The sequence below is a fragment of the Vombatus ursinus genome, unplaced genomic scaffold (assembly GCF_900497805.2).
Source record: "Vombatus ursinus unplaced genomic scaffold, bare-nosed wombat genome assembly UNPS02014821.1, whole genome shotgun sequence".
Classification (NCBI taxonomy): domain Eukaryota; kingdom Metazoa; phylum Chordata; class Mammalia; order Diprotodontia; family Vombatidae; genus Vombatus; species Vombatus ursinus.
This window is the reverse complement of record NW_020954599.1, coordinates 1,411,132-1,436,484: the sequence shown is the minus strand read 5'-3', so window position 1 is coordinate 1,436,484 and position 25,353 is coordinate 1,411,132. Positions and strand designations below refer to the sequence as shown.

Below are 25,353 nucleotides of genomic sequence, written 5' to 3'. Positions count from 1 at the left end.
AGCAAGTGATGTAGTTCTCCTGGCTTTGGGAGAGAGAATAAGAACATACTGGTTGCATTAGAACTACCTTCATCTGCATGTGGTAACAGAACTTATTTTCCCTTTAAATGTACTTTTTTTCCCTTTTCTTAAAATTCTTCCCTTCCAACTTAATCCAGCATTAGGTCAGATACCCCAAAACAGGTCTGACACTTGCTCCTATGGCATAATACTTAGTATTAAGTCAGTGACTGGTAAAAATGAATGAATGAAAAAAAAATGAGTGAAATACCATTTAATAAAAGCTTACAACATTCTAATTGTGTGTAACATAGCATATGTCACTAGGCATTGGGGGTAGGAATGCAAAGAAAATGACAGCCTTCTATTCAAAGACTTTGGTTCTCCTGGGGGAGACAACATTCCCTCTAATGAGGGAGAGGTAGCCAGGGGTTTAGCAAAAAAACACTTTAGTTTAGAAAGTTACAGTAATGATGAATTGAACCATAGGGGAAATGTATTTATACATACGCCCCATTCAGGAACAATGACAGAGTTGAATTGATTATGGTTCTAGAACTGGAGTGAGGGGTAGGGGTTGGTCTGAGAAGAAGATAGCAGTAAAGTAGGGAAGGAAACTGTGTCTGGGAAAATCAGTCACACCAATCAGGAAGCAGACCCCCAGGGAAGAAGTTCCTCCACAGTCTCTAGTGTGTTCTTTAATGTGGGCAGCAAGGGAGACCAATGTTGTATGTTTCACGAGAGAACAAACTTTCAAAGGCATTGTGTTGCCATCTGATGATAAAACAATAAACTAAAACAAACAGCAGTCATGAGACATTTGAGATTCCTTTTTTAATCTAATCCCCTGAAACATAGGTCTCACTTTGATCTATGCCTGCTAAATTATCACAGTGTGATGAATATATGACTGTCCTCTAAAGACTGACAGCTATGGGAAGCTAGGTAATGCAGTGCATAGAGTGCTAAGCCTGAAGTCTGAAAGACTCATCTTCCCGAGTTCACATCTGGACTCAGACACTAGCTGTGTGATCCTGGGCAAGCCACTTAACCCTGTTAGCCTCAGTTTCCTCATCTGTAAAATGAGCTGGAGAAGGAAACAGCCAACCATTCCAGTGTCTTTGCCAAGAAATCTCCAAAGGGGGTCACAAAGTGTCAGACATGAGTAAACAACAACATCCAAAGACTGCCGAGACTGGTAGATGAATTTTAGAGAATTCAGAGTATTTTAGAGAAGAACCTTGCTCAATTTCGTGTTTGAATAGTTACCCTCTGAGATTTCTGTGGAAATGGGATTTTCCTGATTAGTTTTGTTAAAGGACCCCAATGCCCAAACCTGGGAACATCTAGTGAGCTACGCCAGACTATTACGTTTTTGGACAGGCAGATATAATTGCCTGCTATTACAAAATATAACCAAAAGGAACAAAAGAAGAACGTTATGGTGTAGGCTTAAATGTTCACTTTTGTGAGCAAATTCTTGCCATTTTATATAACAGTATTTTATATAATTATATAATTCTTACCATCTTTGCATAAGAAAGTTATGACTCAATCTTCTCCATCTGATTATTTGTAATTTTTAGGTTCTCTCTGCTTATTAATTATTGAGCCCAGAGGAATTTGGAAATTTTTACATTCCGGTCTGTTGTGAAGAAAAAAGACCTCAAAAGGAAATAAAGAAATTCTTAGCCTTGGATGGTATGAGTAATCCTATTTATTGTAGCAGTGTGGCCAGAGGCTAATCTATTTTGGTTTCAAAACTTAATAAAGTGGGATAAGAATAATATTGAAATGGCCTAGCTCAGTGGAAAGAGAGAGCTAACTTTGGAGTCAGAAAGACCTGGCCCCAAGTCCAGCCTCTCCCATACTGACCATGGGCAAATCACTTCATCTCCCTATTGTAGCCCAAGTAACCTTATAATAAATAAATAACTGATATATATCAATAAATAACTGATACACAACAAATTAACTGTATCTGAGGCAATAAATAACAGATATATTATCAATCTTAAAAGTGGACCAAGAACATTTCAATATCAGGAGTTCCCCAATTTGATGAAATTATTAGAGCATCATATTACAGGATCATAGTCTTGGAGCTAAAAGAGAATTTAAAGGTCAGCTAGTCTAACCCTTCTTTTTACAAATGAAGATTTGAACCTTGGTCCCTTTACTGAAACTCCTTCTTCAGCATACCAGACTTAATTAGACCAATGTAGATCAGTTTTCTGCTTTGTGCTCAGCACTGGATACAAAGAGAAACTTAATTCTCCTGCTAGTGACTTTTCTTTGTTGATTATCTCCAATTTACCATATATATTTACATATATATGTACGTATGCACGTTTGTACATATGTGTGTTGGTAAGTATATATGTACATAAAATATCTATCTCTATCTCTATCTATCTTATTTGTACATTGTTGTTTGCATATTGTCTCCTCCATTTGACTACTAGTTTTCTGAGATAAGGGACTATTTATTGCCTTTGTTTTTGTTTTTCTTATTTGTTTGCTTGTGTTTTTGGGGGGGGGATTCTACACATCTCTAAGTATTAGGACAATGACTACCACATAGTAGGCACTTAATAAGTGTTTACTGACTATTTCAGTGGCTGATGGCTAAGGGACTTCTATTCAAAGAAGAAAGAGGTTATTGATTTATTTTTAACAGTTTCTCAGAGCAAAGAAAATATTTTCACTGAGGTTTCTCTAGGCATCAAGATGAGTCAGCTAAGGAGGGGAGAGATGAATGGAGTTAGCTTGGCAATCATTAATACTTTGGCTATCCCACCTCTCATTTTAAAGGAAACCGTAATCCCAAAAGGTAAAAGGAGTGGCTAGAGACAAAGTCAAGACCTAAGGAATGAATGAGTTCCGGGTATCCACTCAAAGGTGGGGGGGAATAAAGTGACTGATAGATATGCCTTCCTGTTCAACAGCCCAGGAAGAAACATTACACTTAAAATTGTATCAAAATGTGGTTAATGTTTAAGCATATCATCTCATTTAAAAGTTCATTAATTCTTTTTTTCTAATTATAATATTATATTTGCATTCATTTTAAGTAAGTTGATTTCATTATAAAACTAGTTTCTAAAGGTCAAAATTTATCTAAACCTTTTTTTACTAGCTAACATACAGCATATGAAGATTTAACCTACAGATACTATTTCTTAAAAATTTCTGAGGGGATCATTTCTTAAATAACAGTACTATCTCCAACTCCCTGAATTCCATGACTATATGGCTATGAAACATAGATATTTTCAAAGCTATATTTTTTATTCTCTCTCTCTCCCAACAGACAGAGATATAGAGATACATCTCTATATCTCTATGTATCTGTATATCTATCTATCAGGTAAGAGGCTATCAAATTAGAGGCATCTTTAGCAACATGGTCTGGGAAGAAAGTACTTAGGGAAAAAAACATTTAGTATTTCCACTTCATTTTCCTCACACTATCCTATGCCCCTTAAAAGTGCCACAAGATACTTAAGAAGGACTAAAAGTATCTACAAAAGGGGAAAAAAGCATAGTAAAGCAATTTTATGGCTGCATTGCTCTTTTTTTTTTTTTTACAACTTCTTGTATACATTTTACACAAGGTCTCTTGGCTATACTATGGCTATAGAAAAGACACCCCAAACAAAACATAAATGGGGAAAAAAGATTGTCTGTTAACTCAATGCTCTATAAAACTGATGTAAAGCCAATGGGTTTCTAGTAAGTAAGAATGGAATATGAACTACTAATGGACTGAACAAAGGACCTAAATTCAGGGCTTCCACTTAGACTACTTCTTTTAACTACATCAAGTGACTCTAAAGTCAGAACAGGAAAGTCCACTGGTGACTCACCTACTATCCACCTCTGTGACTATAGTTACTCTCTTAACCCAGATTCTTCCTTTTTCCCTCCCCATATATTACCTCTTACCTGGGAAAGAAATATATCTTTATCCTGCAAATGTTTAAATATTATTGAAAAGAACTATTAAAAGGCTGTTAAAAACTGTTAAAATAACAATGAAATTGTTATTTCATTATATGTACATATATATATATATATATATATATGTATTGTGTTATATTATTGTAGAGGCAGCTAGGTGATGCAGTGGATAGGGCTCTGGGCCTAAAGTCAGGAAGACCTGAGCTCAAATCCAGTCTCAAGACACTTACTAGTTGTGTGACCCTGGCCAAGTCATTTAACCTCAGTTTGCCTCAATTTCCTCAACTGTAAAATCATGATAATGATAGTACCTACATTCCAAAGTTGTTGTGATGATCAAATAAGATAATATTTTTCAGCACTTAGTACAGTGCCCGGAACATAATATGTATTTAATAAATACTTTTTTCCCCTTTATCCTTTCCTATTTTAAGCCAGTGCTCATTTAAAAAAAAAAAACTCTGACATAATAAAAGTAATCTTAAAGGCAGCATCACTTCTTTTAAACTTAGTTATTAACATGCTGAAACATATATAGGAAATGTTTTATTTTCCCCATAAATTTTATAAAAATGAGATAAAATTTTAAATATAATTAATCAATAAACAGCTATTGCTGTGAACATTCAGATCCTTGTTTTATTTTATGAATAAGATTCCCTCCTAAATTCAGCACTGCTACACAGCAGCTTTGTGTATATATGTCTTCTTATACATGGACTATTATAATTATCTGGCTCTAAAGGTGACTTCCCAAGAATCTAAATCAGCTCAGCTTCCTATCCTCTGGTGAAGGCTGCCTCTCTGTGGCAGAAGATCAGGTATCACTTTGCTAAGGATCTAAACCTCTCCCTGCGTTATTGTACAATTTAAGGAGGATTCAGTAGAATGCTTTAAATCTTGATGCTAATGCAATGAACATTCTTATAGGAAATCAACATTAAACTGAATATTTGGAAAGGACTTTGGACAATGAGTAATAACAGAATTCACCTTGTCGAGAAGCCAAAGGAAAAGGAAAGGGCCCTTTCTACAAGTCAAAGAAACCAAGAAGACAATTGCTCAGAGAGTAGCCATGTTTATTGTCTTCCTTAAAAGTTCTAGTCACTGTTCACTTTACTCTGAGTGACCTCTACCGGTAAGCAAGGCACACATGTTAATGGGCATCTCACCTACCACAAAGCAGCTGTTATCTTAATTTCCTTAAGGAATTACTTGTAAATACTGAATATGTTATTAAGTGATATCTCTTTTTTTATATACTTCCTTTACAAGGACAAAATAATATAACCTATCCTGTGTCAAATGCTATGAGTCAAGGGGAAAACAATCTTAAGTTAAACTCTAAACTCAATCCATCAAATGTGCTTTCTGCATTAATGATCATTGTCAGCTCAAATGAATCTTGAAGGAAATAGCATTTTGATTTATGCTAGTAAGGGAAACAGTCACCATTCTGTAATCACCAAATAATTATGATTTTGATATAGGAAATAGAATATTGGTAGAGTATATAGTCTATTTGACACAGGGATATATTGTTATAATATTGTTATATTGGTATATTGTTAAAAGGGTAAATTGCTAATAACAAGAATCGATTCTCCTAGTCATCAGAATGTGAGGTGTGTTCTTCAAAATGAAAGATTTATTTAATTAAGTAATATACTTACTGAGACTGTGACATTTGCATTGTAGAAAACTTAACAAGCTACTTGATCAAAAACCGAAAAAACTAATTAAGAGAAGATAACCCAGAGGCCCATACCCAACATATCCAACAGCTGACATTAAATATTTTTGACTCAGGGCTATTAAAAAACTATATATAAACCTGTAAACAGGTTTTATTTTTTATTGTATTTAGGTTTTATTTTTTATAATGCTTTTTATTTAATAGACATTTAAACTCTTTACCTTCAAGTATAAATGTTGTTTCATACTAAAGAATTTTGGCCAAAAAAAATCATTATAATTTGTGAGAGATGATCATTGAAATATCCCCTCTTATTTAACAATGTCCAAGAAAAAAGGGAAATGTATTAGACCTCTACTTCAGCAAATACTGAAATCTATTTATATGCAAATAAGCTCTCCATTATTAGCAGGGGAAGCATCTTAGGCATAAAGGGAGAAATAAATTATCACTGGAAAGCATTAATGAAATATATTTCAAAAACATAACATTTTACAAGAGCCCTCACTCATGCAATATTTGTTCAAGCCTAGAGGGGACCTGGTGAGTTCTACACTTAGATGAGATCTGATACTGCATTATCTCCCATGCCAATTTGTTTTATAAAATGCATTTACCCTTTCCTTGGAAACATCTTGATAATTATAACTCCACTAATTCTGCATGGAGAAAGAACTTCATATTCTTTCCAAGGAATGTATCGATCTTGTTATTACCAAGTGTTTTTTAAAGGAAAACCGACATGTGAAACATGGTTTTTCCATGTTATTTTGCAACAAAAATAATCTCAGATCTTTATGACTAAAAAAGAAAATATGATGGAATCTGAAAAGCATCTGGGAGTTTCAGAAAGTATACTAGATTTGCAGTAAAATTCAGGTTCAAATTCCAGCTCTGCAATTTATTATGGGTTTGATTTTGGATAAGTTACTTAACTTCTGGACCTAAAATTTCCTCATCTTCGAAACAAAGGGGTTACATTAGATGATGACTCAGGTCTTTTCCAGTCTTAATCTTATGATATAAAATTAAGATATTCAGTAAAAATCAGATTTCACATATATTTTAAAAATCTTTAAAAAGTAATCATATTAGTTCTATAAATGTTCGCTAATAAAAATGAAAAATGAATAATAATCCAATAGAAGTTTACATAACATGAGGGCAAGTTATATCATAATAATATTTTAGGGAATATAGGTTGTTATAATAGATTATTATTTTCAAAATGTGTCATGGATGACCATAGAAATTTCTCCCTCTACCAAATCCTCGATAACTAGTAGGTGATCTCCCAGAGTTGCTGCTGCTGAAAAACCCATCCCTGTTCAGCCAATCTGGCTATGAGCCTCGGATCTTAGCTGGCCTGGTCCCTGGAGGACAGAAGTACACTTACTCCCTGAGCCCATAGCTGAAGTCTTTCCCACATGGCGGAAATTTTCTGAACTCGTGTTTCTCTGGCACAGCCTTCAAGAGGCCAAGATCACTGCCACACAACAGTGAGGAACTGGCATAATGGAGGCTACAATTTAAAACCACTCATTTTTAAGGGAATAACGTAGAAATAAATTGTTAAACAAAAAATAAGGACAAAGAATAGGTCAATAGAACAGTAAAATTATGTAATGTTTCACCAAGAAGGAAATGGATAATGAATTCTGAAACAGTTCATAAACTATGTATAAAAACATTGTTCGGTAGTGGTGGTCACTGTTGGATGGGGAGTAAAGGATCTTCTCTTATGCTGCTATAAATAAATCTGTGATACCCTTGTAGGACCACTTTTCTTTAATACAAAGCACGGTGGCACATAGTATATACCCAGGGTGCTACTACCATGCAAGCCACCAGATGGCACCCTGGGCCTTGAATTCTTAGTTGGAGCAACTGATCATGCATGCTAGATTTAGGCCTGATAAATCTGTTTTAGTCCTTCTGCACGTAAGTGGTTAGCACTTGCCTGATCTCTCAAGGGTTTTTTTTTTCACCTAGTGCTTCCCTGGCCTCTTTTCCAAAGGTATGATTTAAACACATCATAATTTTTAATTCATTCCTCAACATCAATCAGTTCCCTTTTTCTTTTCCCTACTCAGAAGGAGCCCCACAAGAACTGCTTGAACAACACATTAGTTAAATACAATCTTTACTACAGTGAAAATCAGATTAACAATATAGGCTCTAAAACATTCTAGTAAAATCTAAAATATCAACTTCCCATGCCACTTTCGTCCCTACTTTTTCCAAAATTAAACCCAAAATATTTTTTAAGGAAACATTCTCAGCATCCCTGTTTGAAAGTCACAGAGTGTGAAAAGGGCAAAAAGGTGTTCTCTCTCAGTTCACCGTATTTGACTCCCATATCTGCTACTGTAGAGATTTCCTACTTAAACTCCTGACTGGCCTCATTCTTCCTATACTTTTAATGTTCTTGCTAGCCTTCAGAACATCAGAACAACATTGGTGGCTCACAGGCAACAAATGGTGCCTTGAAATCTTAGGAAAATAACCTTCCATTAATTTCCTACGAGTTTTACGTAAAAATGAAAAGCTATAAAGAACTATGAAAAGGTTTATTTACCACAATGGAAAAAGATTGCCACATTCATGCTAATTTACAGGTGCAGCTGTCCTGAATTCTTAAGCATAGCACTCAATTCAGGGACATTGAACATGATATAAATAAGATGAAAGGAATACACATCTGACTAAAAACTAGAACTGACAATGCCACAACAGTCGCTAAAATATTTACAAAGAAAACTTATCTTTTCCACACAAAACCGTGAATTTGTAGTTCATTAAAAGTAAAAGAATATAATATGCAATATTGAGTGGGATCATATATTAATTTCTCAGTTCAATTCAACGAGTAGTTATTAAATGCCTACAGTATAAAAGGCAGAATTCTAGACACTGGAGAAACAAAGAAAAATGAAACAATCCATTACCTCAAGACGTTTACATTCTATTGGGGGATACAGCATGTGATTAAATACAAAGTTTACTATAAAATGCTCAGTTGGATCCATGATCAGTGATTTTATTAGCTTCTAATGAGGCAAATTTCTACTCATCTGTGCCTGCCTATCCTATGCAACTCTTGCCCATGTCATCCTATAAGTTTATTACAAGTATGCGTACCAAATCTTTTGGTTGTTTTCCTTGCTTTTTGATTCCTGATATTTTGAAAATGCCAGTAAAGCAGCAGGCCATCCACCCGTCTCTGCTTCCTCTCCCCAGCTGACCCGTCCTTTTTCAACCCTACATTTCCCTAATGACAAGCTTTACTCCAGCTCCTCCACGAGATATACATAATCTGCTCCCACTCAATGTGCACCCCTCTACTTCCCTTTTAATGAATTCTCCAAGGACTACAGTATTCTATGAAACCTAGTTACGTAACATTGCTAGAGAAATAGGGATATAAAGAGATGGGTCTTTGTTTCCGGAAGAAGTTTAGGGTCATTAGAAGAGCTTTGCAGTTTCCTGAAGGCAATCCAGTTGGCTTATCTTCTCTTATGTAATTCTAGGTCCAACTTGTCATTCACTGTACTTTTTCTCTCAGATATATGCTGATAGACAAGCGCTACAGGTTGCCTAGATAACTTAATATCATAATTTAGGCAATAGCTATTCTTCATCCACTTAGTTTTTCCAGTGAATGGCTAAGTTAAACTCTTCCGAGTGGTTATGAATCTCTTCCAGGAGACTCTGAAACTCTGGGGTTTGATACAATGAGCATGTTGTCATTCACAAACAGGTTCCTCTAGAGGCTTTAGCATTCACAGGGAATCCTTATCTAAACTTGGACTTCTAGATTACTTCCATGACAGTGGGGAAGAGCTTTAGCAAGCATACATCTTATTCTATGCCTCACTTCATATTTATGATTAGTTGTATAAGGGTCTCTCTGTTGTTAAATCTTTCAGGTAATCTTGGATAATTCTGGTGTATAGATGGGGGACATCTTGTTGGAAGAGAACCTTTAAGGCAGTGTATTTTCTAAAGGGAGGCAGATGGGTGGCCCCAGAATCAAGAACTGAGTTTAAATCCAGCCTCATACACATACTAGCTGTGTGACCCTAGGCAAATCATTTAACCTGTTTGACTCAGTTTCCTCATTTGTAAAATGAGCTGGAGAAGGAAATGGCAAACCACAAACACTCAGAGACGACTGAAAAACAACAACAACTTCTCTAATGAATCCAATGTTTTGTTTTGTTTTCCTAGATAAGACGTCTTAAATAAGAAATTGTTCTTAAATAAATAAACAAGCTTGGGTTAATTGTGTGGTAGTAAAGTATAGCTTATTCGGAGTATCAATTGTGAAATTCTACCTGCTCCTTACTAACACTGTTTTGAGGAAGCCCTCAGTGAGTGTCTAAATTAGATGCATCAAACACATTTCATCACTCCCAAACATAGTGATCTAGATTAAAATGCAATTGTGAAATATTTAACAAAAATAAATAAAACAAAACCTAGATAATGTTAATATGTGGTTGACTAAGACAATCTGCAGCCCACAGAGATCCTTATCTATGGTTTAGTGGCACCTATTTCTAAACCATTGGTCTAGATGACTTTTTAAAAACGTTATTGTGGTAAGAAAAAATAGATAAATAGGCTGGTAGTTGCTAATATTCTCTTGTTCACTCTTTTTCATAAGTATTAATAAGTTCCAAGAATTTTCCACATCTTTAGTATCTTCTTTTCCTCCAGATAGAGTTGAATTGATCTTTCAATTCTCTAACAATTGTTTCCCTTTGATGTACATTTCAGTTTGGTTTAATCCAGCTATTTAGGTAGATGTGGAGCTAAAACAGAACAAAGTCCATGCAATTTACATTTGTAGTTGCCACAACTTTTCTATTTCTTACTAGGACGCTGTTGAAAAGTCCTTGGGTCAAAAATTTCATTGAAAAAACAGTCAATCTGTTGATGAGCCTCTCTCATTTTAGTTTCTTGGGCACATGATTGGTACTTAGCATCAGCTGAAAGAATGGATGAATTTCTTCAGAAGATTATGGTGTTATATGAATTTTAAAACAACATAAATGGCCTTTGGGAAAAACTTTCATATTATCTCAAAGTTAAAAGATCCAACTTTAATATCAAATCTTTATCAATCACAATGTGGCAATAATTACTATGACTTATGACATACACAATGTTTTTTGGACACACTGGTTCACATCGTTTCTATAGTTCCTATATCTCTTACAGTTTCTAGGTATTTGAGATTCTTCTTACCTAACAGGAAATCTTTATTCCCAAATTCTCCATTCCTGGTTTTGATTACTTGTTGTTCCCATCCCCGTTCTCACACTTGACAATGATATGTTAATACTCATTCTTATAAGATAAAGAACTTGTATAGATTTGCATATGGTGGGAGAGGGGAAGAGAGTGCCGCATCTTTCCAACCTATTTGTGAAATGGGGTAGACTCTCCAAGATAAGGAAACTCCCTTCACAAACGTAGGCATTCTCCTTTCTTTTTTTTTTAATCAAAGAAAAGAACCACCAAACAAATATTTATCTTGATTAAAATGCGCAGAACAAAGTCTACTAGATTTTAGTTATTTCCCTTGCCCTCTGCAATCTGTTCTATAGATCAGTAACTGGCTATGATCGACTGTACTTTGAGCAGAACAACTTCGGGACATTGCAGAACAGGTCTTTCTGCATCGGAAAGATTCAAGCTTCGCTGCAAGTATTTAAAGAAACAATCACTACTTCTCCAGGAATATTATCCTCAGCAGAATTGTAAATGGATGACATCATTACTATGTTAACTGCAAGGTGGACGGGAAGAAAGAAAAGTCTCTACTTAACAGTGGTTCACCAGGGAAAGCAACTTTGCTCATATGTAAAGGGAGCTTTAGAACCCTGTAGGAGTCAATACATTCATGTCCCTCGGTTTGATGTTATGGGTTCATGGAGGTTGTTTCTTTCCTTCCATCACAGGAAGGCTTGAATGCTGCTGGGTTCTCTGCAATTCTAGTAGCCTGAACCCGAATGATCTCCATTGGTGGCTTCCTAGTACCTCTATAGGACTGGACACTGAAACTCAAGTCTGATTTCTGAAGGGTTCTTGGTCCAAAAAGACTCCATTTTTTCAGATGAGGGTCTGTCTCTATCTCCATTTCCAGAGTCTATGCTGCCGATATCTAGGCCAGGTAAGGAAGTAGAAGATCCATGAGTAAACCAGCCTCTAGGCTTTTGCTTGGGAGAAGAATGGGGTGTACTACTTGGAGAAGACTGGGTTGAAGCTGTAGTCTATCTTCTTTTGTCATTTCTCCATTTTGTAACTTCAGTTTATGGACTGCCATTGCCACACAGTGGTACTTGGTTTCTTTTGTGGTGAGGCCTTTATGTGGAGTGTATCCTGCGTCTGACAACCCTGCCTACTGCTCAAAGCACTAGATGCCCTCTTGTGTCTGTTCAGCTGGGTTTCCATGAGGAGGGGGGTGGGATGGAGGAAAGGGGGTTGGGAGTGGGAAGAGACTATCTGCAGGCCAAGGTTCCGCCATGGACAGGATGCTGAGACTAACACGGCTCCAGGCCCCCCCCCCCCCCCGTGTCTCGCTAAGCACTGTAGCACCGGCAAACTGAGGCCAAGACAGCACCAAGACCCAAACGGATCTCAGCTAGGAGAAGCAGAGTGAAGTGGCATTTTTTTTTCTGGAATAGTCAAGGAGTACTAGAAGGCACTTCAGCACAAAATGTCTTAGAGTCAAATTTCCAAGGCATACTCAAGACTTGGACAATGTGATAATGGATTAGAGCCGTAATTTCATGGGAAACTCCCAACAAGGAAACTCCCTCTACTGATGACTGGAGGCACTCAGTGGCTAAATGACTTGAGCAGTCACACAGCCAGTAGAAATAAGAGGAAGGACTTAAATTTGGGCCTCCCTGACTCTGAGGCCAGCGATGGTCGCTGGGGCCAGTATGGGACACACTACTTCTCACAAATACAGTAAAAAATTCTCTTTACAAAAAATAAAGGAAGGCTTAATTAATCAGAGAGGTTATTCAATGACCATTGTGAGGCTGTGTAATAAAGATACCGACTGGGATTTCTATGGTATAGTGAACTCCCAGAAAAGGAAACTGTCTCTGCCAATGTAAGTTGTAACCTGCTTTCTCACATGCAGCTTTAAAGTGCTGTCAATAATATGTTATATTAATAAATAATAGTGCTATTTGTGTTCTATGTTGAATACCGTGATATAATGAATACCTCTATTATTGAAATTAATTTAAAGATTTAGTTCTAGTCAAATAAACTACCACAGGGTTGCTACGTAGAGCTAAACAAAATAACAACACAATTCATTTGAATAAAAATCTAGACTCTCAAGGGAAGTAATTTAAAGATATCAAGACTATTTGATACTAGTCAAAAAGTAAGTTTAGTGGAGCAGATTAGATAAATACACACACTAGAAACAATTAAACAGAATAACCCAGTGGGTTAAGTTATAAGCTAAATAACAGATATAATAAGTTACAAGCTAAATAACAGAAACTGCTTGGGAAAGGATTGCTTTATCAGAACTGTTGAGAAAGCAGTTTGGCTAAATAAACAGTAGTTTATACCATATACTACAATAAGTTCCAGGTGGCATGATAGAAATACGAAAGATCAAATCAGTGAAAACATATAAGAAATGATAAAGAGGTACCTCTCACAACTATAAAAGTAATTTGATGACAAAACTTAAAAGAATAAAATAAATATTTCTAGTATAAGAAGATAAATTAGGAATTCGGAAAATATCTTTGCATCAAAAAATCTGGAGTAAAACACTAATACCCAAGATATATAGTGAGTTAACACAAATATATATTGTTGTTTTTGTTAGATCATTTCAGTCATATCTAACTCTTCTTTACTCCATTTGGGTCTTCTTGCAAAGATAATGGAGTGGCTTGCCATTTCCTTCTCTAGCTCATTTAATAGATGAAAAACTGAGGCAAACTGGGTTAAGTGATTTGTCCAAAGTCACACAGCTAGTAACGTGTGTGAGGACATATTTTAACTCAGGAAGATAAGTCTTCCTGACTTTAGGCCCCACCACCTAGCTGCTCCCAAATATATAAGACCAAGAGGCATTTTCCAGTAGATAAATGGTCAAAATATATGACTTCTCAAAAGAAAAATTACAAATGATCAACAACTATAGGAAAGAATGCTTCAAGTTACTATGAATAAAATTTCACTCCATATTCATCAAATTGGCAAATATGCCAAAAAACATCATTTCTAAAGGGTCTGAAGGAAGCTCCACAGTTCTCGTGGAGCTATAAAGTAACCTAACCATTCTGAGTACCAATTGGAATTAACGTAAGAAAAATGACTAAATCATCCATGCCCTCTAAACCAGCGATCACATTACTGGGCATATATCCCACAGAAATCCAAGAAAGAAACAAAGTTTCAGCCAAGAGCATGTATACAGGATGTTCACGCCCTGATATTTTAGGATGGAAAAAGCAACTTTGCATTTAAATTCAATTGCAAAATACGCTCTTTTGGTTTTAAGATATGTATTGTTGCATTATGTCATAAGCACCAAATTGCAAATATAGACATCTCTTGTTAACAAATGGTGACCCTTAATAACATAGCTAGCAGCCCTGCTTGGGGCCTAGAGGGGCTCAAGATGCAGGGGTGGGGTATCTGAGAACCTGGTACTTTGTATCCTGTTGTTCATAAGCACATGCTTGGAATAAAATAGATACAACAAATACGTGTTTACTTGCCCTGTTGACTTGATTGGCTAGAGGAAACTAATCTATTCAGTTCTTTGTAGTCTTGCCTGTTACCAATTGTTCTGTAAAAGAGTCTTATTTGAAAGTAGCACATTAAAAAAAAAATCTAAGACCCCAGTTACTGGGGAAGGACTGTTTGAAAAAGACTGCTGAGAAAACTTGACAGATATCTAATAGAAATTAGTTTTGGACCAATGCCTCACTCCATATTCTAAGAAAAGCTCAAAGTAGATATATATTAGATAAAAAAGTCATATCATGAATAAATTTGAGAAGTAAGAAAAAAATTACCTTTTGGATTTAGTGAAAGGGAAAGAGTTCATGACTAAACATGTAATATATAGGATCATACAAAGTAATGGAAAAATTTGATTACATAAAATTAAAAAGACTTTGCACAAATAAATCTAATGTAGTAAAAATTAGAAGGGAAACAGGTGACTGGAAAAATTTTGTTACATATTTCTCTGATAAAGGACTCATTTTCAAGCTATAAATAAAACTGATTCTAATTTACAAAACTAATAGCCACTCTCTAATAAATCACCAACGAGATGAATAGACAGTTTCTAAAGTTAGAGATCCAAGTTATCAACAATTATATGGAAAAAAATTCTCTAAATCTGTAACAATTAGAAAAATACAAATTAAATCAATTTTGAGCTTCCAACTTGTACCACTTAACAAAAATTACAAAACAGGAAAATGCCGTATGTTAGAAGGACTGTCAAGTCAAGCCTTAAGTATTTTATTAAGCTCCTACTCCTACAGGCACTGAGGATACTTAAAAAAAAACAAAAAAGAAGGCAAAAAAGGGGGAGGGTTGTAAAAAACAGTCGCTGTTTCTCAAGGAGCTCATGCTACTAAGAGAGACAACATGATAACAACTAAGCCCAAACAGGATATAGATAGGGTAAATTGGAGATAATCAATAAAGGAAAGACACTAGCATTAAGGGAGACCGGGAGAGGCTTCTTTTAGGATGTTAGCTGGGACTTGGGAGAATCCAGGGAATCCAGGAAATGTTAATGAGGGAGAAGAAAATCCCAGGCCTGAGCAACAACCAGTGAAAATGTAGAGTTAGGAGATGGAGTCTAGTGCACAAGGGGAAACCAATGTCACTAGATCGCAGAGAACATAGAGGCAATGAGGCAAGAAAACTGAGAAAATAGGAAAGAGCAGGTTCTGAGGAGCTTTAAGTCAACCAGAGAAGTTTTTATCTGATTTTAGAAGTAACAGAGAGCTAATAGAGTTTATTGAACAGGGGTTGGGGAGTGACACGGTCATATTTACACTTTAGGAAGATCAACTTGATAGCTGAGCGAAGATGGACTGGAGAGGGGAGAAACTCACGGCAGACAGAACAACCAGCAATAAATATCTTTGAAACTAATTATTTATTTTTTAATGTTCCTCTTAGCTATCCCCAGAGCCCCATTGCTGTGTGTTCTTGCATTCAGCTCCAATCTGTGATAGCCGTACAGGCAAATGACAAATGTGTGCTCTCTGGTAAATGGTGGTTTCCAATCACAATAAACAAGCAAATGAATGAATGAATATTGATATTTTTGTTTCTATTCCACAATGTAAAAATAATTTTCCAATATGTCGCTCCCAACTCCATTTAACTTTTTTCCTGTATTACACAGTAGTCCAGGCATGAGGTGATGAGGGCTTACACTAGGGTGTGGCAGTGCCAGAGGAGAAAAGGGGGTATATACAAAAGAAGCTGTGAAGATAAAATCTATAGGCCTCGGCAACAGTTTGTGGGTTTGAGATATTTTGAGGAATTGATGATAAGAGCTAGGCTGCAAGACTGGGTAACTGGGAAGATGATGGTGTCCTCCACAGGAACAGGAAAGTTAGGAAGAAGAGAGGGCTTGGGGAGACAGGGATTGGGGGGAATAATGAGTTCAGTTTTGAACGTGTAGAGCTTAAGATATCTATGGGACATAGTTCAAGGTGTCCAATAGTCAGCTGGACATAAGAAACTGGAGGTCAGGAGAGACATTATAGTTACTACATAAGCAGAGATGAGAATCATCTGCTTGATGATACTTAAGTCCATGGCCCTCCTCTGGATTTCTCCATCATGACCCAGAAATCCCTTCACCCTGCAAAATCACTTCAGCCCTGGATCTCACACCTCTGCCCCTGAGACCCTCTTCTCACTGGAAAGAGAGACATCCTCCCAGAACCTCCATTGAAGGGAAGGTGCCAAGGCCGCTCATCTCCTCGTTTCCTCTATGGCTACATTCCCCTGGATTTCTCCATCATGACCCCACAGTGGATACCTTCTCCCTTCCCCTACTACCACCTACCACTCTTCAGCTTCCTTTTGTGTGCTGTCTTCCCCCATTAGGTTGTAAGATCCTTGAGGATAGGGACTGTCTTTCTTTTTCTGGCACATAGTTGGTGCTAAATAAGTGTTTATTGACTGACTGACTGATGAGATAATTATGAAAAAATAATATAGAGGGAGGAAAAAAAGGCCTGAGACAGATTCTTAAGTGGGAGGTCAAGAGGATGAGGAATGAGAATCTGGTAACTGGTACCTTTGGAGAGAACAGATTCTGTTCAACGATGGAACCTTGAAGCGAGACTACATAAAATTCAGAAAAGAGTAAGAGGAAAGGAAGTGGAGGAATTGATTGCAGAAGGCCTTCTCAAGAAGTTTGACCACCAAAGGGACAAGAGATGTGAGATGACAGCTGGGGGCAGAGCAGAGTAGATAGATCAAGCGAGGATTTTTTAGGATGGGGAGATATGGGCATAATTGTAGGCATGACAAAAGCAGCCTGTAGACGGCCTATAGAAAGCAACAAGAACACTAATGCATTGTTAGTGAGGCTATGGATTGGTCCAGCCATTCTGGAAAGCAATTTGGAATTATTCCCAGAAAATTACAAAATTGTCTCTAACCCTCTGACATAACTATACCACTATTAGGCCTAGACCCTAAAGAAATCAAAGAAAGAGGAAAATTATCTACATGCATAAAAATATTTATACCAGCCCTTTTCATGGTAGCCACAATTTTAAACTAAGGGAATTTTGGGCAACTATTTGTCTTTGTTATAAAGGAAAGTTCATGTGGTGGGTGGACAGGGCTATATATTTTTAAATGATGGAATTAAAAATAAAAAGTATCAACTAACATAAGTAAACATGAGATAGGATGAGGTTATGGACTGTCCCACAAAAATATTAAACTGTCAGTTAGGAATAGCAACTAGCATGCAATTATCTATCAGACTGAAAACTCTTTATGGAAAGATACATAGACTTGCATTTGGTAGGTGCTTATTAACTATGTGATTATTTGAATTAAATAACAGAAGATATAGTCAGAGTCATCCTTAAGAACAATGTCATATACACCAAAACATACACATACACACATGTCAATATTTATACGAGTCCAAAAAGTTTAACTTAATAAAGCTAAAAATTGCACTAAAACTTTTAAGATACTTTGTACATATACATATACTAGTTACTACTTTTTCATCTCTTTTTGTAAAAAAAAAAAACTACTCTAATTCCTTTCTATAAATTTAAACAAATAATTATTTAATTCATCATACTCTATGGGATAATTTATATGGGAGGCAATATGTTATAGTAAAAAGATCACTCCACTTGGAGTTAGAAGCCCTAGGATTCAAATCTTGACTCATTTAGTTACCTGCGGTTTTTTAGGCAAATCACTTAACCTCTGTGGGCCTCAATTTTCTCCTCTATAAAATGAAGGTGTTAGACTAGATGATCTCTAAGGTTCTTTCCAGCTCTAAAGCTATGATCCTATGATCCCAATTATTTTCCCTTGCTTCCTACCTGTTCTACACTTTATATAAAATAATGTGTTTTAAAAATAACTACTCCAATTACCAGAGTCTCTTGCTCTCCCTAATTATGCTGAGTTAACATTTCCAGAAATAGTTGTTTCTGAAATTGCCAATTCAGTCTATCTAAGAAGTGGAAACCAATGGCTTATGAAGGTATCTAAGAAATGTCCTTGTAGGATGGCATAATTTATAAACTTAACATAAATGGGATTTAAGCCAACACAGCTTTCAATCAAACTGAAGTCATCTTCACCTCTACTTTTAGGGCCTGCTAGACAAAAATAAAGAATGTATCATAAAGTGTCTTAATTGATTCAATAAATCAAAATCACATGAGTAAAAAGCAATTACATTATGTTTAACTTTAAAACAATCTAAATCAATCTATAAAATTGTGTGTTAATTTTAGTCCAAAAGAGATATATATGTATTAAAAACCTATATAAGTATGTGTGTATATACACATATGTGTGTATACATACATATGTATATACACAGAGATGATATAGACATATAGACATATAGATAGATAGATAAACACATATCCCTTAAAGGTATTTTTTCTTCCTTCTTTATTTTCACATATTGTCAATTCATTAAACTCTCATGTTTTCTTGTTTGGAGTATGCTATCATTTTGTGAGAAATAATAGCTTCAATTATTATCATTAACAAAATTACTTCCATCCTACAATACTTTTAGATAAAATTCTCTATCATAGATAAAATGTCAGGCTGACTTCTAGGCTATGCACATGCCCTCTAAGATTGCATTCTGTCAGAAGATAACTGAAAGACTGAAGTGAATAAAGGAATTGTACACTTTTTTTTAAGATGAAAGGAGTTGTTTTATTTAGGGATGTCATTGCTCAAAGAAACTTGACTACAAATGCAGGAAAGTGAACCTGCAGGAAGCCAGTGAATAGCAAAAACAAATTTACAAAAGAAAAACTATTTTAAGGTGTTTTTTTTCTATTATCAAAATATTGCTTTCATTTTGAAAGTCACCTGTTGGATTTATTATTCATGTAGTGAATATGCTGTGGCCCAGAGCCAGGAGTCAGTTTGCAAATACCATGTTACACATGCTTAAAAGGAAAAGCAAGTTGGATATAATAGAAATTTGCAGCTTTAATCCTTTACATACCAAATACAACTTTGTACTTGTCCTCTACCCTTGAGTCTCTTTTTGTTAGAACAAAACAAAACAGAATAAAAAGTTCCCACCCATCTCTTCCCAGATGCCAGGTCTGGATTGCTCATACCATCTGCCTGCCCTGTTCCTTCTTGTCTGTTGCTGAATGCTGCTGGAGAGGCCACACAGCTGGGACGACTGAATCTCCTACTGCTCCCTGTTGTCTAATCTCACCTAGACCCTCACATCCCAATCCTTTTACTCTTTGAGAATTGACTCTCAGCTTAATTCCCCACACAACTTATTCTGAACTTTCTTTTGTTTAAACTACTTATACCACCATCTGTCCCTTCCCTCACAAGATGATTTTGTCTCATATGTCACGGAAGAAAAAAATTGAAACTATCTACTGTAAGCTTCACCTTCTCAATCTCACACTTCCAATTCTTTGAGTATCTTCCCTTATCCACTCCTCTTTGCTCTAGTCTCAAAGGAAGAGGCTACCTTTCTCCCAGCCATGGCCAACCTCCCACAATGTGTGTCTTACCTAATCCCCTCCTGTCTCCCCTAGGGACTTACCCTTTGATGAGGTTCTTGATCTCTAATTTTCAGCAGTCTTCTTATCCTCTGGTTAGTATCAGTTACATAAAAACACACACTGCTCTCTCTCATCCTAAAAAATCTTTCATTAGACCCCATCATCTACTACTTCATCATCCTATATCTCTCCACCTTTTTTGCAGCTGAATTCCTGAAAAGGTATCAATACTCATTGCCTTCAATTTCTCATGTCTTACTCCCTCTTCAATCTCTTGCAATCCAACTTTCAGCTCTACCACTTAATTGAAACTATTGTGTCCAAGGACACTGATGTTTTGTTTATTACTACCTTCATCAATGCCTAACATGATGTTCTGTGCATAGTGGGTGAGATGTGTTGAATGAATGAGATGATGAATGATGACAAAGCATTTATTAACTACTTACTCTGTGCACAGCACTGTGCTATGACCTCCCTGCCCTCAAGGAATTTATCTTTTTAATGAAGCAAAATAGCCCTGGGGGTGGGAGGAAAGGAAGGTGGGGGTGGTAATAGAATAGCAATGGGGCTTGAAAATGGTCTAGAAGTGAAGTGATGGTTGGGTTTCAGGCAAAATAATGTGAAAGTTCACCTATAAGAGTCGAGGGTCCCAGTGGCAGAATCCAAAGTTCCAGTGGGAGGAGGATGAGAATGACAAGGAAGGAAAGAATGCAGGCAGTATACTTTGGCAAATGGCCAGGAAATGATTCAGGATGGGGCCTCATTAAGTTATGAGATCTAGGAAGTTCAAGTTATAGGTAAGACATACTTTGATTAGTGAACTACAAGTTCCAAGAAGGACTCTCTTGTCAATACATAGTGGCTAACTGTCTTTCTGAAATCTACAGGACTGAGAAATTGAAAGTCTTAGGGTATAATTCATTTATTCATTGACAAGTTCAACGTATATTTATGGAATATTTACTATTAACTAAATAATAATCTTAAAGAAACACAGCTCTAGGTTCAAATTCACAGTTCAGTCTTAGGAGACTAATAGATTTAAAGCTAAAAGGGATGGGAGAGGTAGAGGGTAGCCTTACCCTCTTAGATAAGGAAATTGAGACCTACACAAAAGGGAGCTGAAAATCTTGGGGGACAGATAATCTGCTGCAGAATGGAATTGAAATCTGGAGAATCAGAAGAGCAGCCAGAAGAGGAATGAAGGTTGGCTAACCTGGGCTCCTCCCCAAAATGGAGGCCAAAGGAGGAGCTCCCCAATGGGAGACGGGTACCAGCATGATGAAAGGATGTTCTCGAGTGTTCTGTGGGAACATGGCAGCTGAGATAGAGAGTGAAGTCCTGAAAGCCAAAAGCACAACCAGGAGGGGAACGAAGGTCGGCCAGGCTGAGCTCCTCCTCAAAATGGAGGGCCTGGGAAGAAGTCACCAAGTTGAGAAGAAGACCAGCAGGGTAGATGAATGATCCAGGGTGAGAAAGCCGCAAGGGAAGATATATGTTCTGGGGAGAGGTCAATTTGATGAGATGAAGGAGAAATCTATTCTTGAAAGCAGTCTTGCTATGCAGGTTATCATTCATTTCTGCATATGTTCTCATCAAATATAATGTTAACCAGACAAGCAAGCAGAATCTGTTACTCCTAGAGCAGGGGTTCTTAGCCAAGGGTCTGTACACTTGTTTTTTAAAACATTATTCTGAGATGTCTATAAGCTTCACCAGTCTGCTAAAGCAATCCACCACACACACACACACACACACACACACACACACATGCGTACCCATGCACACATACACGCACATACACACTCGCACACATATACACACACATACACACACTCACACGCACGCACGCACACACGCACACCTAGGGGACTTTGCTCCTGTTATTTGGTTATCTTGAGGATGCTGATGTACTTCTTAGGCTCTTTGTGTGTCATCTTTTATTCTTGCTACATAAGTGAGCAATCTCCTTTTCTGGTCATATACTTCCTTGATAATTTCTTTTATGCTTTTTCTATAGCATCACTAACTATTGGTAACATACTCCAGACTGCTTAAACCCACAAGGTATTTTAACAAAAATAAGCAAATATTAAGCAGACTGGAGAAAAGAGGGGGAAAAATTTGTCAGGACAGTGAACTTGGGATTTAGAAAAGTAAATAAGTCATATTTTCTAATGCTTAGCTGAAGACTAAAAGAAATATTTAAATCAGTTTTTAGTCCAGCTATTTCTTAAAAACATACTGATAGCAAAAATTCTTTTTTAACAGAAGTATGTTTCTACGATCTTTTCCCCCACAGAAACAAAATGAAAAAATGCTTCAACCTTCACATTTTTTTCTGTCACATTATTCTTTCCTATTCTTAAAAGCATAGGATCAAACCGTTTGTCTTTAGAGATAAGGGACAGTCTACGTTGTTCCTTAGTGACCAATATTTAAGGGAATAATAAGTTCAGTCCTGTTTTCGCCATTTAACTAGTAGCAGATAAGAGAAAGGATGGAAGAATGAAAGATCATTGTTCTAACTCTAATGGGGAGCTTTCTTCTTCTGAAAAGAGTCATTGTGCATATTACTAATGCACACTTTCTTCAATTAAAAGGAACAAGAGGACCACATGGTCAAGGTCTCCTAGAAAAAATAAAGGGAGACTGGGACAGGGCTGAGGAATGGAAAATCATCTTACAAAAGAAATGGAAAAGATGACCAAAAATATTCTTTCTACTCCCTTTAGAAAAATCTTACATTCAATCTCTAACATAAATAACTAGCTGATGTTATTTCAAAATAAAAATTAAATACAGCAAGACAAAAGTTGAAATGAATATAAAAACTCTTCAATGTTTTATGTAATATTTTAATTTCTTAGCCTTCAATAAATGATTTTTAGAAATCCCTTTCTAAAAATATGCAACTTGTTTTATTCTAAAGGAAAACAATGTATTTTCTTTCTAGCAAAAATGAAGCATAACATATTGTTTTTTCTTACTCTGATTCTCTTGCCTGATCATATCTTTCAGATGTCCTCCCAGTTGTGACCAATGGGACACCAAACAGTAAACAGAATTATCTTTTGTTCCATTGATCTAAAGAATTACTAGCTATGATGTTTAACAGTAGAAAAAGTAAACAAATATTTATTAAGTGCCTTTAATGTGCAAAGCACTATGCCATACTTTAAAGCAGGATACCAACGAAAAGAAGTTATTAATCTTGCCCTTAATGAGTTTACAATCTAGTAGGGGAAATGAGACATAAACAAAATACTAAGTATTATGGTAAATCCATTAGACAGATGCAAATTTCAGAGGAAGAAGAGATTTTTCTGATTGATGGAGAAGAAATCAATCAATCTATCAATATTTGCTAATTAAGTACCTTTATTTTTCCAAATATTGTGCTAGATGTTAAGGATACAAATACAAAAAAGAAATAGTACCTGACCTCATGGGGTTTATATTTTCTCCTTTGAGATTTCAGAAGAATATATAGCGTGGGCAAAAGTAAAGAGAAAAGAGAGTACTGTGTGCACATCAGATCAAGAAGGCCAGTTTGGCTCAATTATGGAGTAACATGAAGGTAAGTAATATATAATAAGGTTAAAAAAGTTAGTTTAAGGCCAGGATCTAAAGGGCTATGACAAATAAAAGAGTTCATGTATAGAAGTAACATGGTCAGAATCAAACTTTAGAAAAATCACTGTGACTCTTTATGGAGAATGAGAAGTGATGAGGGTTCAAATTAGGGTTGTGGTCTTACCAGTGCAGAGAAGCGGAAGGATATGAAAGATGCTGCAGAGGGAAAAACAACTACTTTACTGGAGTTGAGATGGCTTCCAAGAAGAAATCTGTCAATTAGTCACAGAGAATTGTTAGACCCAGATGATGACCCAAATAAAGAGAATTAAATGAAGAAAGAATTGTACCTTCCTGAGGATTGGGGAAGTCATATAAGTATCCAGCCTAAGGTTTAATCCAAAAGAAAGGAAAAATAAGATAAAGAAATAAGGCACTTCTTGAAAAAGCATCATAAGGAATTCTTTCCCATTACAACAATTTTCCATGGGCAACTAAACTTGAAAAAATTTAATAAAAAACTCACAAAACAATTTGGTGTTTTGAAGTAATTAAATTTCACTACTTAAGAATCAATGTTAACCATTACATATGTTTTCAGGCTTTTTCAATGTGTCCATCAGTTATGCTGATTTTCTTTTTCCTCTTTAAAAAATACTATTTGTTATATAGGATGACTCTCTAGAAGTGGGAGAGGAAAGGATACCTGGCATAACTCTGATGATATAAGAAATAGAAGATATCAACAAAAACTCATTTTTAAAAAAATAGAATTAAAAAAAGAAATGGCATTAACCTTACAGGTTATACTATCCTTATAGATTAGCAGAAGATATCATATAATGAGACATCACTAGAGTCAAAAGATTTTAAAGAAAACAATGCAAATACAAGGCAATTCTAAAGAAAACTAAATTCTGTTCTATTAACAACAATAACAAGTTATGCTTAAGAAACAAACATACTACCATCACCACACTCGCCACCACCACCCCCAACCCTATACAACCAACACACAGCCACCTGATTGATATTCCTAAAACATATCTTGGCCATCCATAATCAATGTCTTACCTTTCTCTCCTCTCACTCCCTTTTTAATTCTCTACAATCTGGCTTTCTGACCTCATTATTCAACCAAAACTGCTCACTCTGAAGTTACTGATGATCTCTTACCAGCCAAATCCATTGGCTTTTTTCCAATCCTTATTTCTCTTGACCTCTCTGCAGCCTTTGATGCTGTCAATCACACTCTTCTCCCTGGTACTGTCTTCTCTCTTGGTTTTCTGACATTATTCTCTTCTAGGAGAAGAGTCTTCTACCTGTTAGATTGCTTTTTCTCAGTGTCCTTCGCTGGATTTTCATCTAGGTCACTCCTGCTAACCATGGGTGGCCCATAAGGCTCTGTGCTGGGCCCTTTTCTCTTCTCCCTCTATACCATTTCACTTGGAGAGTCCATCAGCTTCAATGGATTCAATTATCATTTCTATACTGATGATTCTCAGATCTAATTATTTAACCCTAACCTCTCTTAAACGTAAGACTCTCACCTCCTCCCTATTAGACATTTCAGACTGTATATCCCCTAGATATTTAAAACTCAACATGTTCCAAACTGAATTCATTCTCTCCCAAAAAAACCTCTCCCCACTTCCAGATTTTCCTATTACAGTCAAGGACATCACCATCCTCCGGGTCACCTAGGCTTGGGTATAATCTTCAACTGCTCCCTCTCACCCCTCATATTAAATCCATTACCAAAGCCTGTCAATTTTACCTTTGTAATATGTCTCACATGTACTCTCACATTCT

At 36.2% G+C, this 25,353-nt stretch overlaps 1 pseudogene; it reads right to left on the bottom strand.

Annotated features, from left to right (window-relative positions):
• Positions 1 to 11,542: 11,542 nt before the first annotated feature.
• LOC114024371 lies at positions 11,543 to 21,281 on the bottom strand (annotated as a pseudogene).
• Positions 21,282 to 25,353: the final 4,072 nt, after the last annotated feature.